At 34.3% G+C, this 17,928-nt stretch overlaps 1 long non-coding RNA gene across 1 annotated transcript; it reads left to right on the plus strand.

The window, feature by feature from the left end:
- The first annotated feature begins 8,494 nt into the window (after positions 1-8,494).
- LOC128559433 (uncharacterized) lies at positions 8,495-11,140 on the plus strand. The gene is made up of 4 exons (XR_008372349.1): positions 8,495-8,600; positions 9,208-9,247; positions 9,865-10,088; positions 10,770-11,140. It is a non-coding gene; the product is annotated as an uncharacterized LOC128559433 (long non-coding RNA).
- The last annotated feature ends 6,788 nt before the right edge of the window (positions 11,141-17,928 follow it).

Raw genomic sequence — 17,928 nt, forward strand, 5'->3', positions numbered from 1 at the left:
ACATGTTCCAAGCGTAAAAATAGAGCGACTTACGTTTGAAAACAGCAGCAGCTTTAAGAAATGGATTCTGTTGTTAGATTCGTCAAACTGTAAGTAGGTTTCATACATTTAAACATTCTTTGAACAAAATAAACGAATTTTGTTTTACTGCCAGGAAGCAAAATTCTTATCGCAGTAGATGAAAAGTCCCTACTTTCTTTCATCAATTTTCATTACTCGGTAAATGAAATGTTCCTTTTATATTCATACATTCGTAATAAATTAAAAACATTTTTGCGAATGGACATAAAATGGTCATAATAACAGTTCGTTGATCTTGCGCGATAACCCTACAGTACTAACAAAACTAGTCTAAGACTAAGACGCCGTTGACACACAATTTACGGCTACTTCGGATGTTTTCAATGGACATTCATTTCGTTCTTGCATCTAGAGGTTTATGAATAAATATAATTGTGGTCGCATGATGTCCGATGTTTGCCGCAGCTCCTCTTTTGTCGCAAAGATTATCGTTTGTTGACAAAGATAAAGGCTACTTGAATCATTCGAGAAAGAGTGTCAGCCAGTTTCTATATATCTATATGGTTTCATAAGACATTCTGAATAGTTTCCTTGCCAAAACCAATATTTTAAATTCAATATGATTTCTTTACTACGATACTAAATGCTGCTTGGTCGTTCGTAAACAAGGCTTACATGGGGTGGGACCAGCTTTCACTATTTACAAAATATATACAAATAGATAATGTATGGGTGAACTTAATTCATGTTAAAATATTAGTGACAGGAGATATGCTTATTTACGTATATGGCTGAATGAAATTTTCTTATCAGTAGGACATGAATGCAAGAAGCGACAGATTCGCCCGCACTCTGAAAGGCATGTTGTTTTAACCATGATGAGAAGTGACTTAGATTTAAACCATATATCAGTAAGAGTGGTCTGTCGCTTCTGACTATTGACAATAAATAATTATTGCTGATTGAATGGGAGAAGGCCGTGACTTTTCATTACAGAAAATTAATGAAATATCATGGCATATTGTATGAGATAGAAGTATCATGAAATGAAGCTTGAGGTAATATATTTCTAGCCAAAATGCATAGAAACAAAATAGACAAAGCTAGGATGCTAAAGCTCTAAATATGATAAGCACACACGTACTAGATAATGCAAGGAGAACGTATTGTACTAGGCGGCAAGTCTAGCTACCGAAAATCTGAGGCTAGATGCTCAACGAATTCTCAACATAACGATGATGTTTTCAAAAGAAACAAAAATATGAATCTATATAAATATAAAACTGAAATTGTGCCTGTAAAATTAATATTTGTATTTAATGCTTTAATACAATTTTTATCCCTCATTGTATTATTTGTATAACGGACTCGGTTGTTAGGTTTGGATCGGGAAACTTGTGCCACGCTATGATTAACCATCCTAGCACATGACTTCACTAACCTGTACACTCAACAAAAGAAACAGGTGTGTGTGTGTGTGTGTGTAGGGGGTGGGGGGGGGGGGGGGTCATGTCTGTTTCAACATACCCAGGTGTAACCTCTAGGTTGGGTTGAGGAGGATGGGTATTTTTGTATTTTTGTACACGAAGTGTAGACTTGCCTACTTAGTTATTTGTGAAGGGATGAACCGGTTTGAAATAGAAAATGACCGAAATGACCACACCCGTGAGCTGCTCGTGCGTGATCGAGGCACGTTATATTTTATGGACTGGATTGAAATAACAGAATAAGCAGAAATTAAAGCTCTTGCGTGTCTAATGAAAAATAACATAATTTTGTTTGAAGGGCTATTCAAACATAATTCATATTGATTAGTTCATATCAATTGAAATTAATTAATGTTAAACTATAGATGTGTCAATAGCACAAATTATGGACAAGCGTCCTATAATAATAATTTGAAATATAAAAACAACAACAACAGAATATAAGCACTTTTGTTAATAAGAAATATACACCAGTAAAATAAGATTCATTAACTGTTATTAGATTTTTCAGTAGGCATAGTTTAATGCGCAGCTGCGAAAACAATTCCCCTACAACACAAATTTTGGGTCGATGGGGTTGGGTGCGCAAATAAAAAAAAACAATTTTGACACAGTCCACCAAATAAATAAAAATTAAATGTACAAAAGGATACATTTTTTTATATTTTATGTACACCATGGAAAACAAGAGCTTGTAAGCTTAAATTGCATACACACTCACAAATGAACTATTCTGAACTGGTTTATATCTTATCATCTCAGTATATTATTGTTTTCTTTATGTGCAGCTTGTATGCATAATGCCATTTTCAAAGCCACCAAGGATATGTATTATTTGTGTTTTTGTATGTATATATTTCGTAGTAAAAATAGACTTGTGAAAACATTTTTCATAATAAACTATACAGATACCACAGTTGACATATCATAAGAACATTACATAATGTTTATTATATAAACATGAATAAAACTGCTATTAAGATAGGGATATGAAATTACTACTTTAGGTCTGCATCCTGTATACATGCAATTGGCTGGAGACGCGATGTCTCAAAAGACAGACATTGTCATACTAGAAAGCAAAAATTACGAATGGATAAATATTATGCACACTGACTTTTTTCGTCATATGCAGTAATTTAACCAACAACATCAATATTGTTGCAGCTTTTGTTAAGTTTCATTGGCTTGAATATTGTTTTATATTTTGCCGACTGTCAGTGCCAGCTATATTGTACGACAAGCCGAAACAATCTGAATTTTGGTTCAACTAAAATGTGTACAAAATAACAACCTTATCGGCTGATGTTCAAACAACAGTTTCGGAGAGAAGACTCTTCACGGAGATGGTACTTGGACTTAGTAAGTTGAGTCCGTAAAAACATTAAATTCCTCAGTGTCAAAGACACATGTGGCATAAAGTGTCTGAATGTTTGTCCCATACATACTTTCAAAGGGTCTTCTTACAGATTTTAAGCGCATGTCATGCCCTTACCATAATTTTGTCTCGAAAGTAGGTGCACATCCAATTACTGGTAAACAAACAACAGATGCAGCAAAAAGTCGTAATTAACAGTATTATACCGTGATAATTGTTTATCTTAAATACAGGTGACTAGTGTTCTTACCTGTTGAATAGCCAATGGGTGTTAACTACTTTAAACGTCTATTGTCTTATAAAACGATAATTGTATACGAAAATCATGCTTTTCGATTAGAAAATGTTTTCAGTAAATGAAGGTATAAGTTTGAATACCAGAAAAGTTGTTTGCGTTGTCATAACAGTTTGTCATTATTTTGTAAATCTGTGAAAAGAATATGGATAAAATGCTACAAATTTAGTGTTGAAGAATTATTGAATGGTCCGAGAGATTGAACATTATTTGCAAATTATGTACATGTAGTTCATTATGCTTTAATTGTGTATTGATACTGTAGGCCTATGCAATAAAAGGAAGTAGTTTACTGCTCATGAACGTTCATGACCATATTTTACTTTCGTTTTCTCAACCAAGGTAAGCACTATCAATTTTCCTAATATATCAAAAATAGGCGCGCACAGCTTGTCTATAAGCGCATATCAAATATAAGCGCATAGTTTTGGCTTAAGTATAAACGCATATCAAAAATAGGCGCATAAAAGTGTACACTTATTTACCAGATTTTACAGTATTTCCACTCGGTTAGATTGCCCGTCACAAATATTAAACAAACATTAATCTAACCGTCCAATTATTTTGAAGAGTTTGAATTTTTATCACATGTATATTTGTCAAGGGAACATGCGTCATTGTACTTGTAAATTGCACTTCGTTTTGAACAGAACTATTAAAAATTAAGGTATTAATATGAAAAAAATGTGTTTGCAAGTTGATACTCACTTTTACTCTAAAGACTTCTATTTTGCAATTTCTTTGGTTTCATTCATTTTTATCGATTGTGGTATTTCTCTGACAGTCCCACATGAATTTAATCGTTGTCCAGTTTTAATATACAGACAACAAATCTCGTATATGTGATACGTCAGATTTTTCAACATCTGGACAGCGTTGTTAGTGAAAGTCATTTTTCGTATAGTTTTATGTGATTATTCCTAATTTTGAGCTTTAGCCGCAGTAATTTCTACTCTGATTCAATTCGTTTACAATGCTTGTTATCTCTGCCAACTTATTCCAAAGATTATTGTCTGTTAACTTGTATAGTTTTCCTATTTAATTTCACATAATTTACATTCATGCAAGGCGCTATTTTTCATGCGTCTGCTGATCTTGATCAAACAGAACCTCTACCGTACAGTTAAACTTTTATTTTTGGCAGTAACAGTTATGGACGGTAGGAGGGTAAAACGAAGAAAAAGTACAGCAAATGACTTTTATTTGTACGGTGCCCCTAAAGTGACATGTTACACACTTTTTTTCCAATTAGGTAATGTGAGACTTTTTTTATTTCGTTTAAACGAAATAAGTTATTTCGTTTAAACGAAATCATTTCGTTTAAACGAAATAATCATTTCGTTTAAACGAAATAAGTTATTTCGTTTAAACGAAATCATTTCGTTTGAATGATTTCGTTTAAACGAAATAACTATTTCGTTTAAACGAAATAACTTATTTCGTTATTTCGTTTAAACGAAATAAAAAAAAGTCTCACATTACCTAATTGGAAAAAATGTGTGTAACATGTCACTTTAGGGGCACCGTATATTTGTATTTTGTTTTGTCAAATAATTGAGTCTACGCTCCTGTAAACCAGAAATTAAAAAATGCTGATCCAATGGAAAAATAATCATGCATCCATCAATGTCCTTGAAGTAGTTAACCGACATTTTCAGACTAGTTTGATACCACTTCTTAGCTAGGACTTTGATAACATAACATACTAGGGCGCATATGTTATCTCAAGATAAAATGTAGGCAATATAAATGTAGTTAACCGACATTTTCAGACTAGTTTGATACCACTTATTAGCTAGGACTTTGATAACATAACATACTAGGGCGCATATGTTATCTCAAGATAAAATGTAGGCAATATAAATGTGTTCAATATAATAAGCACACACGAACGTGCAAGAAGAGTTATTTCAAGAACATGAGCTGAACGTGCATAGTGTATATCCTTATACAGAAAATTGTACAATAAAATACTTCAAGGACATTTCCTGTCTGTGGACAATTTTTTAAAATTGTTTACATAAATCTCCTTCAGTATGTACTTTATCGTTAAATGTGATCACTAACGTTAGTCACCATTCCCGTTATTTATGTTAGAATAGGATAAGTGAAGGACAAATTTGAAATTGGTATTCAAATATGAGAGCAAAAAACTAAAGCAAACTATAAATTCGGTTTCACTTTCTTAAATTTTACTTCATTACATAGCATAATACGTAACTGAAACAAATAAATGTAATGTATAGCAATTTGTAATAATTTTAACAAAAATTTTCATACTTTGATTGAAAAAATGGAGTTTTCTTTAATTTCTATTTTTAAAAAAATTCTCGGATATTAATAATTATCATACTTTTTTGAATTTTTAACTTTATACAATAATATAAGTAGTTTTTGTCTTATACATAATAAATAAAGCTTAAAATAAATAACTGGTATCCATGATATTTCTCAAATTTTTTGTTCATTTTTGCCGGAAGCCACATATGCCAACCCTACTATCCGCCTGCATTGGTTCATTCCTTGGGTGCTTGATTATAAAAGAAATGGTCCCTTACGCACATTTGTTATTTCTTATGGAACACTAAGTGCAATTTTATTCATTCTTGGCTACACTACTTAAAGCTATATTTTCTTTACTATTCGTCGTCTTACTTGTAAACAAACAGATTTTTTCACTGCACTTGCTATGCCTTTAGATATAATTCCACCAATTTGCTTTTTACCTACAAACACGTGTTCACAGCCAGTTTGTGTCCAGAAACATGAAGTGTTCGATACCGTCTGAAAATCATTCAACGTTTTGTTTGTCATAAGTTACTAGACTATGGGTGAGAAAAATGTGCAGCCAGACCGGTACTCGAACCCGGGGCCTCAGAGCATGGACTGAGCTAACCGGACGTCCACACATTTCCCCGTTTTGTTTTCACGTTCTATACGACATACGGGTATTTTATAATTCAAGCAATTTAAGGCCTCAGAGACTAACCAGTGTTATGTAATGCCGTTACGATCCCATATAAGTAAACGACTGTAGGCTGCGAAATAACAACTGCCGGAACTGCCTTTAAAGCACATTTTATTATAAGCCCAAAGCCATTCTGAGCTTCTGGACCCTCTGAAATATATTTCTTTGCATATGCCACGCTGTGATTTACATTGAATGATTCATTTCTGTTCATAGTTTTACGGCACATTGTCAAATGATTGTTAGTTTTAATAAAAGATATGTTTGCACAAAAATTGTTTGCATTTTAGTATATACACTATTGTACTCTACAAACTTAATGTGGAAGGAAGGTTTATCAGTAACCCCAAATTACTCGTATGATTTCAAATATATCAACGATAATCTGATGTATGTCGGTTTAGTATCACTTATCGGTATTCGACTGTGTACATTATCCTTGACACATACACACAACTATCAAATATCTACCTAGTAACTTTTGATAAAAAGGAGAACGTATTAAGTTATATATTTTAGCCCTAGATAGCTGTCTAATTCTTATTCATCATTTGCTGGGTGTAAAGTGTTAAATACTACCCCTAATTGTTACCAGTGGTGGAGAATCCTCTACAGTATACACATCCATGCATCATTTTAGAAATCGTTAATAGAAACAAAATATTTATAAAAATAAAGGAAATAAACTCATTTTAGAATATATGTAATAAACAAAGTGCACTGACCATTCAAATGACACACGAACCGCAATAAACATTAAGAAAATATTTAGAATTTTACAAAGCATGTGCGCCAAAACTTTACATTCATTCCACAAACACTCGCGTGTATCAAATCAACACTAGTCTAGTAAACAACAGGAAAACCGTTCATCAATGTGCAAAAGTATAAGTGAGAAACATGTGAAAAGGGTGAAAAGGAGTTTCATACTTGAAAGTCACGTGAACACACTTGCAATAGTGTTTAAATGTCTATAATGGCTTGCTGGATGTCAGGAGGTATAATATTCAAGCGTTAAAGTAACATAACTAATCTGTAACGCAAAGCATGCCAGTGTTTATTATTAGGTTTCCAACATGTAATGGGGAGACAGATTTATTTAGTGCCAATCTGACTTAAGTGCTACGTCTTCTGTATATTTTGGATTTCCAGTATTGCTATTTTTATTTTAACCAATCAGACGACTTGTTCGAATGTCAAAGAGTAAGAAAATGTGCAGTCATTCCAGGACTCGAACCCGGTACCCCTCGCTTACAAAGCAAGTGGCCTACTGACTGAGCTAACCGGCTATCTGACACATTACGGCATAAGAATTGTAAATATCAAAAGTCAAGGCTACAGGTAGATTTGCAAAATGTTGTAAGTTAAGCTCTGATTGGCTAGCGAAAGGGTCATCAGAACGAGGCTATGAATAGGTCGTTCTCAGATCCTATGCGTAGCGTAGTAGGAGATGTACTTTAGTCAGATTGTATTTAGTGCTAAGTGTCAAGTCTGTCTGGGCCGAGGTTCACAAAACCTCACGAGTGATCAGTGTGAAGAGTGGATATGAATATCATCGGCATGTTTCGGTTTAATGAGTTTCAGAGGGTTTGTCAATTTCTATAATAGAATTCCACCATACTATACGAGAGAGATTAGTACCAAGCCTACTTGTGTTTGTCCTTGGAATGATACGGTTCAGCGATTTTCACTGCAGTTATAGCTTTAGAATGTTTGTTTCGTTTTTGTTGGGTTTAACGTCGCACCGACACAATTGTAAGTCATATGCCGACTTTCCAGCTTTGATGGTGGAGAAAGACCCCAGGTGCCCCTTCGTGCATTATTTCATCACGAGCGGGCACCTGGGTAGAACCACCGACCTTTCGTAAGCCAGTTAGATGGCTTCATCACATGAAGAATTCAACGCACCGCCCGCCCGCTTAGCTCAGTACGGAGAGCGTTGGTCTGCGGATCGCGGGGTCGCGAGTTCGATCCCCGGGCGGGGCGTATGTTCTCCGTGACGATCTGATAAAGAAATTGTGAAAATCATTCGTCCTCCACCTCCGATGATTCATGTGGGGAAGTTGGTAGTTACTTGCGGAGAACAGGTTTGTACTGGTACAGAATCCAGGAACACTGGTTAGGTTAACTGCCCGCCGTTACATGACTGAAATACTGTTGAAAAATGGCGTTAAACCCAAAAACATTAAAACACAATTCAACGCATTAAGGGAGGCTCTGACCCACGTCAGTGAGTGGTAAATGATTTCAAGTCAGCGACCGTAACCACTCGGCCACGGAGACCCAAGCTTTAGAATGTGCTTGAATATGTTAACTATTATAGTAAAATGCTTAAATCTAGGTGTTGAAGACGTTCAAGAAGAGGAAATGGTTGTTGATCATGAAAGTCACACTGTTACATTCAGTCGCGCTGATCAGTCTGATATCCCTGTTGACTGGACTCAAGGAGAGGTAAAATATCTACTTATTGGACAAAAGGTTGAGGTATATAACTTTGCGTAAATTATAAAGAGGTCTGTTAAGTACTAATTATTTAGGCAATCAAGGTATAATTGCATTTAAATCATTTATTTATTTCATTTCCACATTGTTTTTGTTTTGTCTAGCTGTATTTGAACAATTTAGGAAATTTTCGTTTTTCAGTAACATAGTTACGATGACTATACGAGCAACTCTGTTTTGAATTTGTATCAGTTTATCGCCCTATCTCGCACATATATTTGCATAGTTTTGTTCGTAAAATAGATATAAACTGGAAATTAGATTTAATTGAATTATTACTGAGATAACGACTGAAGATTAAATCAATACCGAAACTAATTTGCAGTAATTACTGAATTGCCTACCGTTTTAATTTATTATTACACGGTTAATCTATTATTCATTCATGTCCTTTATACATACTTTTGCAGACTGCCAATTTCCAGGGTATTTGGGAGCAAACATCAGTTTACTGATATCTGTTGATCTAACGTTTACAATTACTTGAGATTTACTTGATTCCGTACGGCAAATGCACTTTTATATCACTTTTTCATTTTGTTTTTACTCCATGCAGTGCGATGCTTTCCAGGGATCACATCATTCGAAACTACAAGGTAACAAGAAAATATAAATATTTAATATAAAACTACTGAGTGTTTCTTTATAGTTTAAATCTATGTTCTTTACGGTAAGGAAGCGTTAAGAACACAATGTTCTTTCTTGAAGGGTATTTACACACATGTCTATTTCAAGTTTGGTTAGGATAATACAGTCTTTGAATGGGTAACTTTAAAGTAATATAACACTAAAAGCAAAATCTCGAACGTAAGCATATTCACCTAAGCTTCAGTTTTATCTCTTGGTCAGTTTAAGCTTGAATTTATTATTAAACATTTTCACCTTGGAATATAACTATATATCGGAAGTTTTTACGAAACAATACATTTAAACCACAACCAATTTCGGAAACCATTTTGTCAAATGTTATAATCTTAAACATATTTGTATTTTCAGAAAGAGAAATGTCTTTGTGTGTGTGTGTGCGTGCGTGTGTGCGTGTGTGTGTGTGTGACAAAAATTTGGACTTTGCATATTCTGGTACAAATATATGTTTAGAGATATTTTAAAGTAAATAATCAATTATTAAAGACTTTAAAAATGAAAACGATTCAGGTATTTTAATCACAATATATATATATATATATATCTTTACATTTTATGAATATTACAGATGAAAACGAGACATCATACTCGTTTAACAACTCGTTTGAGACAGAGATATCAGAATGTTGGACCGGACGATAAAACTTTCTAATCTTCATCCAGACGTGGATGAGGACATTCTAAAAATGTTTTTCAACGATGCAGAAACTTTTGGTACCAACTTAAATGTGAAACAAATTATACTTGATCGTAGAAACTCATCAGCTGTCGTTGAATTTGAAGACAAAAACGGTATTGTAAAGAGTGTTTACTTCGATATGCATTGCTCTACTCCATATATGTCATTTCAAGTACATTTATTTGTTAACGGTTTATTTGCCATGAACGATAAAATGGTCATAGGTTAAGGTATGATAACTTTGAACGCACCTTTTAGATTAATCAGCCTTAATTTAGTTGTTGAGCAAATGTACACGCACTTTTAAACATTAAGCAACAGATAAGAATTAACTTAAATTATTTTACGGACACACTGTATTTTTTGTTTGCTTTTCTTCCGTCTCAGGTAAACAAGGATATTTAAGATCTACTTAAAGATTTTAGTAAACTGTTATTCATACAAAATCTATAAACTCGTATTGTTAATTACAATCTAATAGGAAAGTGTCACGAAATTTATCCAAATTAAACGACACGGTTTTTAAACATGTGTTTATCGTACGTTTTGCTTTCTCCATAACCATTGCTTAACAAAAAAACAGCATTTACCGTTATTAGTAAGTGACTTGTGTATTTAGGTCAATACTACATAAACCATTGTAGTTCTAGACAACACAGATATTTTCACATCTTCCACCAGTAACGTTATACGGTGTCTCACAGTGCTGCGGGTATTTGCTTTAAATTGTTTGCATTTTTATATGTTATGTTTTGCAGACGTTATTCTTATCAAAGTCTTTAAAATATTTACAGAGTTAGAGATTGTTCTTCAAAAGCAGCCACTTGAAATAGATGGACAGACGGTCACAGCGAAATTGTATGAGCATTTAGAAGAAACAGAAGTACCTTCCAGGACCATTGAAGTCACAGCGGCGCCTGGCGTTATTAAGCAGCAGAGTATTTCGACATTGAAGATGTACTTCAAGAGCAAAACTTATTCCAATGGTGGAGAAATAGAAAAATGTGTCATAGAACCTGATAGCAAAGTACTTCACATCACATTTAAAGACCCAGAAGGTTACATTATTATTTCGTAAACCTGTTTAAATAATGCACGTAGAATGTAGGGATAAAACACGTTTTTTTTGTGTTTACGTCTGCAGAAGCCCGCGGGATTATTTGTGACCGAGACCGAAGGTCGAGGTCACAAACATATCCCAAGGGCTTCTGCAGATGTTAATACATAAAACAAACGTGTATTGTCGCTATTCTTGCATAAAAAATATTTCACGACGATTTATGTATTGTTTTCATATGTGATGACTTGACAATTCCGATACATTTTTTATTTACCATTCCTGTTGTTCTTGGAAACGGTAAACATGTTTTAAATATCCGTATCCAGGGCCCGAAAATAAACAACACTATCAAAAGCACATCCTGAAGGTTTTTAACCGATTTTTTATCTCTCATTATTACAAGCATAAATTACCAATAATTGTTCATACCATTTCACAATTCGGTGGACTCGATCACAATTTCAAGAATAATAACTTTACATTCGAGTTACTTTGAGTACGGACACGCAGTTGGAGTACGGATCAATACGAACGTAGTGTCAAGTTTCCAAGCTGTTTATATAAATTCTTCGAGAAATTAGATAAAAACATACCGACTGATACTTACCAAAATCATAAATATGATACCTAAAAACAAAGAATCGCACAGGTAAACACGCGATTTTTTAACATTCACGGTTGTCTACAAAATCTGAATTGACGCCGAGTTCTAAAAGGGGAGTAAACAAGGGAAGAAACGAGTATGAACAATGTTGGGGGCAGCGCATTTGGCGTTAGTTACTGATACAGTTAAACATTCTATGGTTTAGATTGCATCTTTAATGGTTCAAGAAGAGGTTTTTATGAAAGAAACAAGACGCAGATACCAGATGTAAATCTGCGCAGAATTACATTTACGTCCCTGGAAAAGCATTTCAAAAATAAAAATTGGGTATTAACAGCACGTGAATTGCCTTGCTTGCACACGATTTTTCTCCCGTTAATAAATGGGCGGATCCAATGAAAAAAGTAGTTTTTATGCAAGAATATATGAATTGTATAGAATGTTTCTAAGTTATAGGCAATCTGATATAGATAGGTTGCCGGAGCATATCTTGAAGCATTGCAAGTTTATTTTTTGCGAATGGCCTTGCCTATTTGAAATAGTTCTCTGCCAAAATATTTATTAATGCAAACTTTCCTCCTCAAACACAGTGTTAGATATTTAACTAAGGACTACAGTTACAAAACATTATATGCTGTGTTTACCTTTGCTTATGTAACATGCATAAAAATGTACAGTTCTTTAATTTTTTTTTATATGTTTCTACATATTTTTAGCATTTCATGTTTTACAGATAGTGACATTTTGTACCATTACATGTTCAAAACATTCAACGTGTTGTAAAAAAGTTTCATATGCAATATCCTATTATGTGTTGAGATGCTGGGGGTTAAGGTTGAAGCTTGTGCTCACTATTAACTGGATAAAACTTCATGATAGGGTTTTGCCACTGACCGTTCCAAGATGGCGCCTCACTCTCCATCATACGTTTGTTATGTCATTGTTTTCTGTTTGTATAACTGCGTAAATATCTTTTGTGTACATTTGTATCGTCTGTACATGCATGCATGCTTTAAAGCCTACGTTAAACCTAACCCTAACCATTATTCAGTATATTGTAAACTAAATACGTCTATACATCCAACTGGGGCAATTTAATGTTGGTATTTGTTGTAGCATTTTATTTTTGGAGAGGGTAGGGGAGAGGACTTTGTTCTTGGAACGTGTCTTTTTCTATTGGTATCTGTTCTAATTAGTATAGAGAATATTGGTTTACTGTCTTCATGAACTTAAGATTATCCCGTATGTGAGAGAAAGATTTATCCACCTGATGCTCTGTTCAAGAGAATAAACGTTTTGGAGACGAGCCGGATAAACTTAAATTCAGAAAGACAGTAACCATATATTCCATTTATCATGCAATAAAACCTGTTAAAAGCAAATTCTTTCATAAAAATGATTTTTGATACAAAAATCCATTCACAGTTCACTGATTTGTTAATTTCCTCCGCCCATCGCTTGCTTCAGTTACACACTTTTGCTTTGATACCTTACAGTCCGCCTTCTGTGTAATATAATTATAGGTACTAACCGGACATTCATGTACAAAACATGCAATGAAGTTTTGACTTGGGCAACATATAACCGAAAACGACACTTGAATTGAAATCAAATTCCTGCATGCTTTACTTAAATTGCTCCATTTCGTGCAAATAAATGAAAATTCAGTGAAAGTCCTTCTATCAAATGGCTTAGCTCCAACAATTACGATAAATGCCTGATTAAAATAGGTTAAAAGCCTCGATTTCTGACCAGAATACTTTGACAAGATCAAGGTCGATTGTCTCAGACTTCAAAACTGGCCCGCCCGCTTAGCTCAGTAGGTAGAGCGTCGGTCTACGGATCGCGTGGTCGTGAGTTCGATCCTCGGGCGGGGCGCATGTTCTCCGTGACTATTTGATAAACGACATTGTGTCTGAAATCATTAGACCTCCACCTCTGATTCATGTGGGGAAGTTGGCAGTTACTTGCGGAGAACAGGTTTGTACTGGTACAGAATCCAGGAACACTGGTTAGGTTAACTGCCCGCCGTTACATAACTGAAATACTGTTGAAAAACGGCGTTAAACCCAAAACAAACGAACAAAAGACTTCAAAACTGTCTTCGTACTGTTCCGTTTTGAGATGGAATAGGATAGGATTGAATAATCTTTCAAATGTCCATGTCAGACACAGTGGGTGCTGTTTGAACGATCATCACATCTTCTGAAATCTTGACACAGTTTATAATGTCTGCTGTACATGTGCTTGAAAAGTAGTCCGTCAGCACCTGCCATTTAAAGGCAAAATTTACACTGCAACCTGATTTTAGCAAAAGAAAGGGGTAGTGGCAAGACAAAAGCAGTATAACATTTTCAAACGGTATTAAAACCACGCCTAGTGAGAGGTTTACCGAAACATTATCTTTGAGTAAAGGAAATGTAAAGGAAATGTTCTGTCTCTTTAGATCACGTGCAGACTCGGACATTCATGTACAAAGATGACTAGCTTACCATGCGGAGTCGAGGAGTTTGTTTTACAACTGTATTTGGAAGACAACGATACATTTGGAAAATGTTTACAAGTTGAACAAATAGAAGTCGATCCTGATCAGTCCTCAGCGTTTGTAGAATTTGGGGACCCGGAAGGTATTTATGCTATCTTCATGGTAGATCTACTTTTAAATTCTAAAACTTTTTATCACTCACCGTCCAAGGTCAATCCGTCGTGCATACGTTTTATCAAACGGCATGTAATCTGAAATCGTTTGGTCAAAGTTGATGGCCCTATTCTAAAGTATATCGATTTCGCTTGGAGGGATCATCAGAGCTAAAAACAGAAAAATCTTCAGAGGACATCTCTGGCTAAAAAGCTGGTCAGAAATTTACATAATGTTAAAAACTTATTCTTGAGTGACGGTCTACAATGCTTCTTACATCGGCCTGGGCAGTTATAATGTTAAGTTATAATGTTAAGTTCCCGTCGCTCTCAAAGTAGCTTTATTTAAGTGTTTTTATCTTTCACGCCTTCAGATGTCGAAATACTCTTGTCAAAACAAACTCTTAAAATTGAAGAACAAGTTATAAAGATCGAAGTCGTCCAGGATGATAACTTTGAAGAACAGCGGACAGTTGAAGTTAGCGGCCCAGATGATATAATCACAGAAACACGCCTTTTAGGACTGAAACTATACTTCAGAAGCATCAAACATTCTAGAGGAGGTCCAACCACTGATTGCAGTTTAGTAGAACCTGGAATTGCAAATATAACCTTTGAAACACATGAAGGTAAATAATCATAATATTTTGCGGGGTTTAACGTCGCACCAACTCAATTATAGGTCATATGGCGACTTTCAAGTTATGATAGTAGAGGAAGATCATCATGAGTGGGCACATGGGTAGAACCAGCGACCTTTCGTAAGCAAGCTGGATGGCTGCCTCATATGAAGAATTCAACGTCCCGAGTGCGGCTCGATGAGGGGCGAGTGATTTGAAGTCAGGGACCTTAACCAGTCTGCCATGGAGACCCCCTTCATAATAATTTATTTCATGTATATTTGACATGTGTATTTGACAACAGGGCTGTGTCTGAGAATAATGTCCGTTTAGCATAATATATGGTTTCAAATGTAATGCATTTAAGTTTCTCTGTTTTCAATTCGTATGTTATAATGTAACCATCATATAATTCGTTTGTAACCATCATAATAGTCTTTTCGGTAGCAATAAAAAAATAAAGCTAAGATTCCTTTTTGTTTTGTTTTAGTTGCAAAGAGAGTAGCAGATAAACAAGATCATAAAGGGCTAGATTCACTAACCCATAGTTTTGGCCTAAGATTATGACAATTACTACAGTATTTACTGTCTCAAAATTATTACTATTTTTCATTAGTTTATACCTTAATCTGTACGAATAAGACATTTGTTGTCAAAATATTGATTGAAATATAGCAGATATATCCTATCAAACATACCCCAAATCGGCGATTTTCATGTTTTTTATTGTTATTTCCATGTTCACATCAAAATTTAGATATGAGCGCAGCTGTCGACAGTTTTTATTTTTTGTGTTTAAATTCGTTGTATATTCATACATAGTCTGTGAAAATCTCAAGTTTGTCGACACCTGCGCTCATTATGCATTTTACTTTTTTCTAATACCTTGAACTGCCAGTTTTTATTAACCTATCGGGAGAATGACTCATAAATTCGGCAGTTTTTAACATCAAAACATTAATTTAAAGACGAATAAAGGTAAAAAAATAATTATGCAAACGGAAAAAGTATCTTGTTGCAAGAAGAAAATACGACAGTTAATGCCACCCGTTGGAAAATAGAAGGAGCGAATAAGTCGGAGTACGAAACGGAAAAAAATCTGTCAAACGTCACGCTAAAAATAGATAAACAAAATAGCTTTTTTGTTTTATTAGCGGAACCACTGGTGTAAATGATACGTTAGATAATGAATTAAGTATATATTTGAAGGAATTCAAATTCACAAGAAAGGTAAGTAACGTTTTATTTGATTATTTCCGTTTGCTTTTTTTTTGCAGACGCTAAAATGTTGACAACATTCGTCCTCATTTTGTTCCGACTTTCGTAATCGCTTCTTATTCAATGATCCCAGGCTTGAAAAACTTGTTAATTCCACACATTGTTTGGCTTTATACACTGAATTCTCATTGTTGGAATTTTGATGAATGTGAAAAGGGATTCTGTTTCACCAGGAATAATGTATACTATCTATTTATGTCCCTGGTTTCACTGAATGTGCCAAACTGTACTGTGCAGTTTGTAGTAGGTTTTAACGTTAGCTGTGTTACATGCAAAGTCCACAGACATGACGTTATTGTAGTGCGAAAATGAAATAACGTTTAGAACAGAGTGTACAGCCCGTTGAAAAAAAAATGGGTAGATGTAAAATGAATATTATTGGATAATATTTTATTTTTAAATAGTACATTAATTTACTATTATGTAACTAATTCCTCTGCAGTGTAGCGGATGGCATGATGGCCTTCCAATCTGGAAACCCGAGTTCGAATCTGATGTGAAACATGTTTTTTTTTTTTTTGTTTCTTTGTTTTTTTAACGCTTTTTTTATCAGTCTGTTTAGTACTTGCTCTTAATACAACTTCTCTGCTGTTTTAAGTCTTACTATTAAATATCTGAATTAAGGAATCCGACCGATCCACATATGTAATATTCCCTTGCTTTATGACCCTATATGCCTTTTGGTATCATTTGCAAGAGTTGTGTCTGCTGAACAAGAATTATTGAATAAGATGACCATAAATAATTATGCAAGGATCATTACAGTCATGTTTTCTGACTGCGAAATGATAAAACTTACACTGTAATAACTGGATTTCTGTTGACGTTTCATTGACGACTATATTTAGTAAAAAAATCTGTAACATATTATTGTCATGTGATTTACATTTCTAGGTTTTCTTTTTTCAGTCAAATGTTACTAAAATTATATAAGCTTACCAGACATCAATATTTGATATAATTAATTTCTAAAAGCAGTGTTCGAATAACCTACGCATCTTCACCAAAATCCAAAAACGTTTTGGTGTTCTCACCTTTTTGTTATAAATATATCACAGCACCAAGTTCTTTATGAATATGTAGGTACACATTCTCAGGATAGTTTGTGCAGTGGAATTACAGAGTATGCTCATCTGGAATGGGTGGGGGTTGTATTCCGCGGAATAATTCCTAATAGTAATTGTAGAAAATGTCTGATACATTTGGAGTTATATTAATCTAGCCTATTCTGAATTTATTTATGTTCTATAAGAAAATGCAATGATTTGTTTGCTTTATTACAGATGACGAAACACTACAACTGTGTTGTGTGTAACAAACGAACCAAACCAAAGGAAAGACGCATTATAAACAAAGATGTGAAGAAATACCTCCGAAAGGCATTATTTATCGAGCTCAGTTCAGAAAAAGATATCATATGCAACAAATGTAAACGCAAGTATTACACGTATGATATATCATATGTACAAAGTCAAAGCAAAACAATAGCAAGAGAGATTCTCAATCTTCCTGGGATGCAGATTTTCACCAAACTGCTTCAAATTCATCTGTTCCTGCAGCCAGTCCACCTTCGGTAAAGTTAAATATGTATTGAGAACTGCTAATTAAGTTTGCACACTAATGTCAATATGTGCAGTAGTATTATATTATCAGCTAAAAGTGTCCGCTATTTGCTCGTTATAGGTAAATATACACTTTAAAATTTAAGAATCTGTTTTGCGTCTTTTCGGAAACTGATTGAAATTACAAAGGGA

Source organism: Mercenaria mercenaria, chromosome 9, assembly GCF_021730395.1.
Source record: "Mercenaria mercenaria strain notata chromosome 9, MADL_Memer_1, whole genome shotgun sequence".
NCBI lineage: Eukaryota > Metazoa > Mollusca > Bivalvia > Venerida > Veneridae > Mercenaria > Mercenaria mercenaria.